Raw genomic sequence first — 10,254 nt, 5'->3', positions numbered from 1 at the left:
CAAAGAAGACAGATGGTGACGATCGACAATTCGACGCTAATATCTGCGAAATCAACAAACAAGTTAAATACCAGAGACTCAGAGAGAGAGAGATAAATAGAGAGAGAGAGACGCGATGAGAGTCATGAGACTCACCTGTCACCTATATGTGACTAGTCGATGTCTAACAGCAAAGGGAAAGGCGGCGATCCGGCGGAGGGGACGAACGATGGCAACTGCGACAGTCGGGGTTCGGTTGGTTCGAAATGGCCGAATGGGGGGTTAGGGTTTCCGATTTTGCCTATCTCTCTCTCTCTCTGAACTCGGGAAGCTTCTCGATCGAACGGACTGACCTAGGGTCGGGTTGGGTATATGGGTTCTAAGCGTAAAACAACATCGTTTTAAGAAATACAAAACGACGTCGTTTAGATATCGATCGGTTCAGTTTCTTCAGGTAAGCGGCCGAACAAACCAAACCGCAAAATCGAACCGGCTATAAACCAATCTAAAAACCGAACAGCAAACCGCTAAGCTAAATAATCGAACCGAACCGGTCGGTTCGGTTCGGTTTGTTCATTTAGACCGAAAATTTGCACACCCCTAGTAGAGACGGAATTAATTCAAAGATGGAAAACTTTCGTCTCTAGCTAGCGAAAAATATACAGAGATAGATTTTTTTTTTTTTATCTGAATTCAGAGACGAAAAAATTCTGTCTCTAAGCAAAAAGAATCAGAGGCGAAAAAAATTCGTCTTTTATTTTATCTCTAAATCAAAGACAACTAGTTTCCATTTCTAAAACCATTTTTCGAAATCTGTCTCTAAAATCGTCTTTATTAAAGACAGAAACAAATTCCCTCTCTAAAATCAATTTTTTTTTATGTAGTGTTATGAAAAGTAAAGACAATGTTTTTTCATTGTCTCTAATGGCTAGTTAAGGAAGTTGTGCATAAAAATCCTTCTCATGTTTCAAATGAAAAACAAAAAGTTTGAGAATATAAGTAAGTTATTATGTTGAAGCAAAGAGGTGTGTTAAAGGTTGACGAGTGGTGATTGAGTTCACTATTTTTGTTTTATATGTTCTATAAATTTTGTATTGAGTTTATCTATGAGATTTGTATTTCTTGCATTAAAAGGTTTTCTTGTTTGCAAGGGGATTTATTGCAAGGTTTTCTAACTCCTATACAAGTCTAGGATTTAATACGGGATTTTCTAGCTTCCTTACAAAGCCTAGGGTTGTTTTGAAGTTTTTTAGCTCTTATACAAAGGCTAGAATTATAATCAAGGTTAGTAGCTCCTAAACAAAAACTAGAGATCATTTCATAGTAAAATCTTTAAGGAATACAAAGAGAGAGGACGTGGACTCTCATAACCGAATATCTATAAAAATTTGTATTTTTGTAGTTGTGTATGTTTCTTGCTTATCTTGACGGATCTAAAGTTAATCACATATATCAAAACCGTTCACAATTGTTTTTTTTTAAAAAAGAGAAACATAATTTTTATAAGTCTAATTTACCCTTCTTGAAACATTTTTTTAAACGACACACGACTATATATCAATAGCCAACAACAAGCCACAAGAATAAGGTATGAGACTATTTCTCAACTTCAACTTTTAGAGCAATGACTTTAGCTCTCCATGATTAGAGGTCATTGTTGCAAGTGGTATGATAATTTTAGATGGCCTAATGATCAGATTAGTACGGAAAAGAGCTAACTAGGCACACAACTTATGGTGATTTTATGTGCTATATGGATTCATTATATGGGCCAATCATTTAATATGCCCTCTAGGCAAATGAGCCTTCTAATAAATTAACCAACCCTATAGTGACACCTTATGTCAATTTATGAATTAGGGTTTCATTCATTTGTAGAGTTCACATATATATACAAACTTCAAGTCATATTCATCAGATTGCAACTAAAAATACAAAAAAGTTTATATTATACAATATGATCTCAACTAATTAAGTAGACAGCTCTCTAACAATTCTAGAATCGGGTCCATCTAACATTGAAAATTCATTGGTATAAGTTTAGTGGTTAATATTATATATGTTAACAAATTGACAAGAATCATAAAGAACCACACCTACACCTCAATTATTTCTTTTGAAGAGCAACCTCTATACTAGTTAAGGGGGACCATAGGTGAGGGACCTCGATTACGTCTTTTGAAGAGTAACCTCTATACTAATTAAAGGGGACCATAGGTGAGGGACATTCTCAAATAAATAGTGGGTTGGATAATATACTTGTTTTTCTTTATTGGTCCATTCTTATATATATCATGTAAGAAGCATAGAAACGTAATATAAGTTAGTTTCTACTTTGAAAATGTTTTAGAAATTGAAACTCTAAGGAAACTTCCAAAAGTACAGGAAATGTTTTGGAAACTCTAAAATTTTCCTCTTAATTTATAAAATATTTGGAAAGTTTAAGGAAACTTCCAAAAAATGCTTCTAAGTCTTTTGTAATTTGTGAAATTGAAAAATACATCTACTTCAAAAGTTAAGAAACTAATGGGTGAAAGTGAAAAAATTGAAAGGTTTTTTTTTTTCCCTTGCCTTGTAAAGTTAGCTACTAGTTTCTTTTGGTCTCTTTCAAATCTCAATTATCTCTTGCGTGAATAAAAAACCAACAACTACAATGATTTTTTGTTTCTAATGATGTCGATAATGAAACAAGTTGATAATGAAGCAACATTGATGGATATTATATAAACAGATGGGACATTTTCGTGTTACAATCTTTTATCTTATAAATTTATTAATTATATGAAAATAATAAAGACTCATAAATTTATGTATAATCATTCTAAGTAAATAAGAATCAAGAGAATTCGTATAATTACAACATATATAAAGACAAATTATATGATATACCATGGGATATCCCTATCAATAAGTCTCTGGAAAAAAATGATCTTATGTATATGGAAAAAAATCTAGATAGAGACCCTGTTAATAAAGTAAATTTTCAAAATGCCCTTTATATGTATTTTGTTTCAAAAAAATAAAAATAAAATCTATTAATAAAATTTGATCTCATAACCTTCCAGGGAAATTATACTTAATTTTACCACTACATTAAATAAAAAATTTCCATAATTTTTGCCTAAAAAAAAAGCTAAATTTCAACTACCAATTGCCGCTTAATCATTATTTGAAATCTTTTATTTTTTTAACTTGACTTCAAGGGATAAAATTGAAAATAAACTCAAGAAATACATGATAAATTAAATAATAGATAATAGAATCATGGGAATAACTGCAAAATCAAGGAGAATTATTGAGAATATATCAGAATAGAGGAATAACTCAAAACAAGCTAGATCAATCAGGGGCAACCTTTCAAAGAATATGAAGAAATCAAAAATATCGTCCAACAATAATGTGGCAATTCTAAACATTCAATTAGCAAGTTGCACAACTGAATCTTCCTTAGAAAATTAGAGATTTGGAATGGGGTGTGTCTCCTCCCTCATAGTGATGGAAAAGTAGTAGGACGGGGACAGTTTGCAATGCGTGAAAACTAGGAGCAATAGCTAGATTGATGAAGAACAGGAAACATTAGTGGTGACAGCTCGAATAATATAAGCCAGAGGAAGTAGTGAGATAGTGGATTTTGAGCAATGCATTTGAAAACAACTAGAGATGTCTATAAAGGTGGCATCGTGTTGGTTTGAATGAAAGTAATAGTTGGGTTTGCAATAGAGAGCATAGATTGACAATGAGAAGATATTAATAATCTTTTTTAAAGGAACATTTGGTTTTTCTTAGTGAGTTGAGGGTTTACATACCAACAATTAATGAAGATGAGATTCTCAAAAGAGCAAATATGGGTAAAGTATGTCGAGGCTAAGACCTTCAATGAGGAGGGGTGAAAAAGAAATTTTGACGACAACAAAGATTGACAATGATAACAACAACAAAAGGTGATATAATGGTGAAAGTGTAGGCAATGAGTGTCAGTAATAAAAAGTTTCTAGGTAGTGACGTGAGGCTTCTAGTGTTCCTTAAAGAAGTTACTTGGACAATTGTAGGATCTAGCTCTTTTTGGTTTCATCGATAATGAATAAGAGTAAGGAGCACATCTTGTTGGATAAAGATGGAGATGATGGTTGTTGAGAAGAATGGTGATGACGTGGGTAGGGGTGTGCAAACAGTCGGTTCGATCATCGAACTGGCAAAAATCCAATAATTAAAAAAATCGAACTATTATACAAAGTAGAAACTAACCAACCAAACAAACCAAAAAATCGAACTAATTGAAAATGGAAAAAATTGAACAAAATCTGTAAAAAATCGAACTAATTGAATAAATTGAACAAACCCAAAAAAATTGAACAAACCGAACTATTTTTTGACATTACTGTTGCCATCAGCCACCTAGCCAGCCAATGATTCCAATGATCAAAATCGATCATCAAATTCTTCCAATCGTGATGGTTCATATATCAAAAAAGAGTTTGATTCAACGGTTGATTTTTTGTAAATTTAAAATTAATTTTATCGTCAAAACTTGTTTCTAGAAAAACGTCGCTAGCCACTGTCCATGACAGATTCTAATGATCAAAATTGGCTATTAGATTAGCCTTGACTCAATGATCCACATACCCAAAGATCAAAAGGATCCAACGGTTGGATTTTAATAGATCTAGGTTTTAAGGTAGAATACCCACTCATGAGAAGGTTGCCTAAAACTTACTAGAGGGGCCGAAGCCCTTATGCCATAAATCGCTAAGGGAAACATAGGTGTCATTTGAGGCGATGGTGGCTACTGAGATGGCATCGATAGGTGAGCAAATTGGTGTGAATCATGCTATAGAGCTAGTGGCTTGCTATAGGGAGAAACGGTCGGAAGGCGAAAAAGATACTGGTAGCAATGGTCAGTGGGAACAAGGTTAGCTGCCATCAATGTCAGAGGTAGAGATGAAGGATTGGCGTTGGCATTAACATTAGAGGAAGCGATGGGATCATTAAGATTCGATGACGAGAAATGAAGGGGATTGTGAGGGTTCGAGTGAAGGGGAGGGCAAAATGAATGAAGCATTAGTTCAATTCTTTTGTTATTTTATTCTTCTTTTATACTAGGCCAAAAAAGTCATTGTTTTATAACTTTGGTCGATTTAGTTATTTTGATTATTTCCAACCCAAAAATCGAATTGAAATAAAAAAATCAAACTTTCTAAACAAAATAATAATAATAATAATTGAATTGAATTTTTACAAAAATTGAAAATTGAATCGAACTAAAAATTTTGCTTTGTTCGATTCGATTATTTTAGTTAAACTGAAATTTCACTACAAGAAAATTATAATTTAGTAACAAATTTTGTGATGGGGGCCTACCCGTCACTAATTTGTGACGGATTTAGTGATGAAAATCCGTCACTAAATTGTTTTAGCAGCGGCTTGCCTGTCACAAAATTTAGTGACAAAATTTCTGTCACTAATCAGCGATGGGTCATGGATTCCCGTCGCAATCAATGACGGAATAGTCCATCACATAATTTCAGTGACGAAATTTCTATCACTAATCAACGATGGGTCATGGATTCTCGTTGCTAAATTGTGACAGGATTGGTAGTCCCGTCGCTAAATTGCAATGGGACTAGCAGTCCACACTGCCCATGCGAAGGAACAAGCTAGCGTAATTGCCACTTAGACTCTGCACAAAATGAGTGAGGTTGACCTGTTGTATATCGAACCCACCGGCATTGCCGAACTGATACATTCCAAGAAGTGGGGGAAATTTTGTTCCACGCCTCACAAGGTATATATATCCAATTATGGTGTGAGAATTTTTGATAAATTTCAACCCAAACATTCTCAGGGTTGATGACGAAGAGAACGACGACCATGCATTCCATACTTACGTTCGGGAGATGTGGGTACCATTCAGCTCAGCGATGAAATAATAGTATTATCAAGTGGTTGAAAGGACAGACATGTCGAACATCGATGACTGGAACCAAGTAGTCCGCTGCTACTTCAGTAAAGACATTCTGCCACAGTGGCCTCGTAGCAACACAATGACGCATAATGAGATGAACCTCAAGCTCAAAGTGTTTTACTACATTCTTACCTACAACATTGCCCCTTCCTCCCATATGATAGAGATCCATCATTCGCGGATGCAGCTACTCTACGCATTCACCATGGGGCACGATTTAAATTTTGGTGAGCGCATTTTCTACCAAATCCTGGCATTAACCCATACCAAAGGCAACAAGCGGAGGATATATTTCCCATCTCTCATATTGACATTGTGCAAGAAGGCTAGAGTCCCGCTATCCTCCTTCGAAGCTGATAAGGCGAAGCCTGTCACCATCTGCCTTTACACAATCTGTTAATCCCAAACTCAAATTGCTCAGCACCAGCATACAACACGCTTAGCAGATGAAATCGAGGGAGATGAAGTTGAGGAGATGATGGAGCCAGAGGTACAGCTTGTAGTTCGGCCACTTCCTCGACAACGACCAGAAAAGGTGAATTATGTCCCTACTCTAGAAGCCATTCAGAACCAGTTGTAACAAGATAGAGCGGACACGTGCAGACAGTTCCAACTCTTGCACCCGGGGCTAGATGAACTTTGAGTGGACATGCGCTCCAATCATGAGGCTATGATGACCATGTTCTCCCAGCTCATGCAGTCGCGAGACCCGCCACCACCTCCTTCAGCTGACAATTGAGCAGTTCTCCCTACTCTCGCACTTTCCATATTACATGGGTACACTTGTTCCTTTTCTTTTTCTTTGATCCATTAGGACAATGTCTCTTTTAAGTTTGGGGGGAGGTTTACTTCGTTCTAGTGTTTGTTTTAGTGTGTTGTGCTTAGTGTGGTTTGTTTGCATGCTATATAATAATAATAATAATAAATTAATTAATTAAAAAAAGAAAGATATTGTTTTGTTGGATAGCTTTGCCGACAATGACGAGACTTACTTGGTACTCTTTTGGTTCATAAAGTAAAGACAATGATGCTACTCACTTTGTTTTGCTTACTTATTTATCCATGTGAGATTGATATTGAGCAAAATTGTTAGGAGGCTCAGTGCATAGGTTGATTACATTTATTAGAGTGCTAGTTGGACTTCTGCCTTCAAACTAATTTAGTGAACAAAACTTAATAACTTAGCCTAACCAAGGGAGAAGTTTGGGGAAGGCCAAGTTGTGGTAGTATCTATTTAGGAATGTGATGATTCCATGTGCATATTGAAAATCTGTGTGGAGTGTGTTAGGCATACTAAGGGAAGCTAGGCAATTACCAAAGGCTAATGATCTAATCCCTGTGTTCTTTTGTTGTGCACAAAATGAAAATCAAGTATGCATATATCTTATACCTCTCTTCGTAGACTAGTGACTCGAGTGATTAAGTCTGTTAGGGTTTCTTAAAACCTGGTGCCCCGTGGTCATCTAACTTGGGAAGTCATTGGCTGAAAGCTCGCTATAAGGGTCATCTAGAAAGCTTAATGGAGTGAGGTCTTGCACATAAGATATAAATTGAAAAAAAAAAGGAGCAAATTATGTACTCCTATGTTTTGAGCTGTTTAGTAGTAATTGGAGATTGACAGTATACTCCTACATTCTCCCTCATGTCAAACGGTGGTTCAAAATATGAGTAATGATTGTGCTAGTATTTTTATTTTTGGGGATTGAGAAAACTAGTGGGTTTGACTGTCCAATGGATGTTAGCATGCTGAAGCATTCAAAATAAGGGAGAATCGTCATAACCAAACTGGAGCAAGAAAGAAAAGAGTGATTGAGAGCACCCTTAGAGTACCTAGGGCTTAAGTGAAAAGACCAAGTTTGGGGGTAGAGTATGTTTCACGAGCGAAAAAGTGTACAAGCTAGACCATTGAAGGGTTGGGATACCAACAACTTTACGCATGATATTATACCTAACTGGATACTCGCACACACACATCAAAACATGGAATGAGTCCCACAAACTTTTGTGTAGCATTACTTGAAAACTCTGTGTGAATCATAAACGGTGCCAAGATCTAAGGGTAACTGATAGGCTACCCAACTTGTGAAATAATAATAATAATAATAATAATAATAATATTTATTTATTTCTTTAGTGCAATTTATTCGCATTTCACAGGGTGATGTACTTAAGTTGATAGTCTTGCTCAAGACGATCAAGAGTTTAAGTTTGAGAATATTTGATAAGTGTCATTTATACACTTAGATCATAGGCCAATAAACTTAACATTTATTCAATTAATGAGCATGATTTGTACTTAATTTGGGTCAATATTTGTCCATGTAGGCACTAATTGCATGTTGAAGGCATTTGGAGCGAAAATGATGATGTTAGTGCATTTTTGGAGCTAAACTTGGGATTAAAGGCATGGAACATGCAGTCAAGGTTGATGTCGATGAAGCCACAAAGAGTCAAACGTAGAATTAAAGAGTTGAGAAGTCAAGGAGAAGCGGCTCATAGTCTTATCGCCTCATGCATATCGTGGTAAAGCCGTGGTTGGAAAAATTCTATGTGGCTCACGGTCTTATCGTTGTATACATACTAGGTTGTGGTTGGAGGAGTATTTTGCTGCTCACGGTCCTATCGCAAAATGCATTCTGTGGTAGGACTGTGGTGGGATTTACTTACTAAGGCTCACGGTCTTATCGCGAGAAGCATTTCGTGGTAAGACTGGGGTAGGGCATAGAACTTCGTGAAAATGTTGTTTTGAGCCTATTTCCTTCCAAAACAAATGGGAATTGACTCCTTCAAGGGGCACGACTCCAAAAACCTAAAAAAGACTATTTAAAGGCTAATCCTTGGAGGTTTGGGGACATTTTTTTGGCCAGAGATGAGGCAAAGTCGAAGAAGAAAGAAGGAGATTTTGAGGAACTAAACTGTTTGGTTGTATTTTTATGTTCCTTCTTCTATTCTAGATCACGATTTCCGTTTTTATTGTCTTATCATTAATTGAAATCATGTTGGGCGAGGTGTTTTATAGTTAGGGTGAATGATGAAACCTCGTTCGTTGTTGGTTTAATTCAAAGTTATTTGGTTTTTGTTGTATTTTTGTTGTTTGGGTTGATTGCTTATTGTACTTTTATTCTGTTTTGATGTTTAACCACCATTAAAGCGTGTTTTCCATTTATATTGCTTTTGAGAGATTCAATATGAATTAACACATGGTAATAAACAATATAAAATCTGATAATAGGTAGAGATACCGTTATGCCTTGTGAATTGTTTAAGATGATTAATAAGGATGAATGCATGCTTATATATTCGAAGGTTAATTAGAGATAATTAATCTCATATATAGGCATAAAATCGAATGACCATCGAAAGAGACTTTTGGTTGTTATAGGATTATTGATTTTCAACCCAACGCAAGAGTTAGCAAATCCGAGTAATGAAAGATTAAATCATATAAAGAACGACAGTGGATTCATGAACCCTAGAGACTTCAATTTCTGAGTTCCAAAACCAAATAAGTTGTTTTTGTGTTTTTTCCAATTAGTGTTTTAGTTCTAGTTATTCAAACGTTAATTGTTAATAACATTATTAATTGTGTATGTTTCGTTGAAGTTGAAAGTAGTTAAAGTAGGAATCATTAGCCAATTCACGTGGGAACGATACACTATTTATCACTGTATTACTTGTCACGATCCGTCCACTTATAGGATAAAATAAACAGACAATCACAATTTTTCCTGTGTTAATTCCTCCCTCAAATAGAATTTTCCATAGCTAATGCTTGATCCCCATTAAATGTGTGCTTAAACCTCGCCATTCTCTTATTCTTAGGCAAAATTGTGGTCATATCATCTAACTTTAATGTGTTCTTGCCAACTAGTGTTATAAACACCAATGACTTGTGTGACGAGGACAAAGATGCCAACACAAACAACACCTGTTTTCCATCCTTGAGCTTCTCATCTAAATTAAGGAATTGACACAATAGTTAGTTAAATGCATTGATATGTTGTGTAAGTTACCTCAATATTCCTTCATTCTAAGCAAGTAGGGATCCATCTTCAAACACAAGGGGTTGGTATTGACTTTGAGTCAGATGCTTGCTAGGTTATCCAAATCTTCTTCATAATTTTCTCTTTCAAAAAGGTAGACTTCATTTGTGGGGTAAGTGTCATCATGATGTTACTCATAACCTTTCTCTAGATGGATTTCTAGTTATTATCTGTCATCATTGTAAGTTTTTCTTCTTCCAAAGTAGCTACAAGACCCTGTTAATTACTCTAAAATATCTTAAATCGTACTCATCCACCAAATACAATCAC

This window comes from Diospyros lotus, chromosome 2 (assembly GCF_014633365.1).
Source record: "Diospyros lotus cultivar Yz01 chromosome 2, ASM1463336v1, whole genome shotgun sequence".
Taxonomy (NCBI): Eukaryota; Viridiplantae; Streptophyta; class Magnoliopsida; order Ericales; family Ebenaceae; genus Diospyros; species Diospyros lotus.
The sequence above is the reverse complement of the archived record's forward strand: the minus strand, read 5'-3'. Positions refer to the sequence as shown.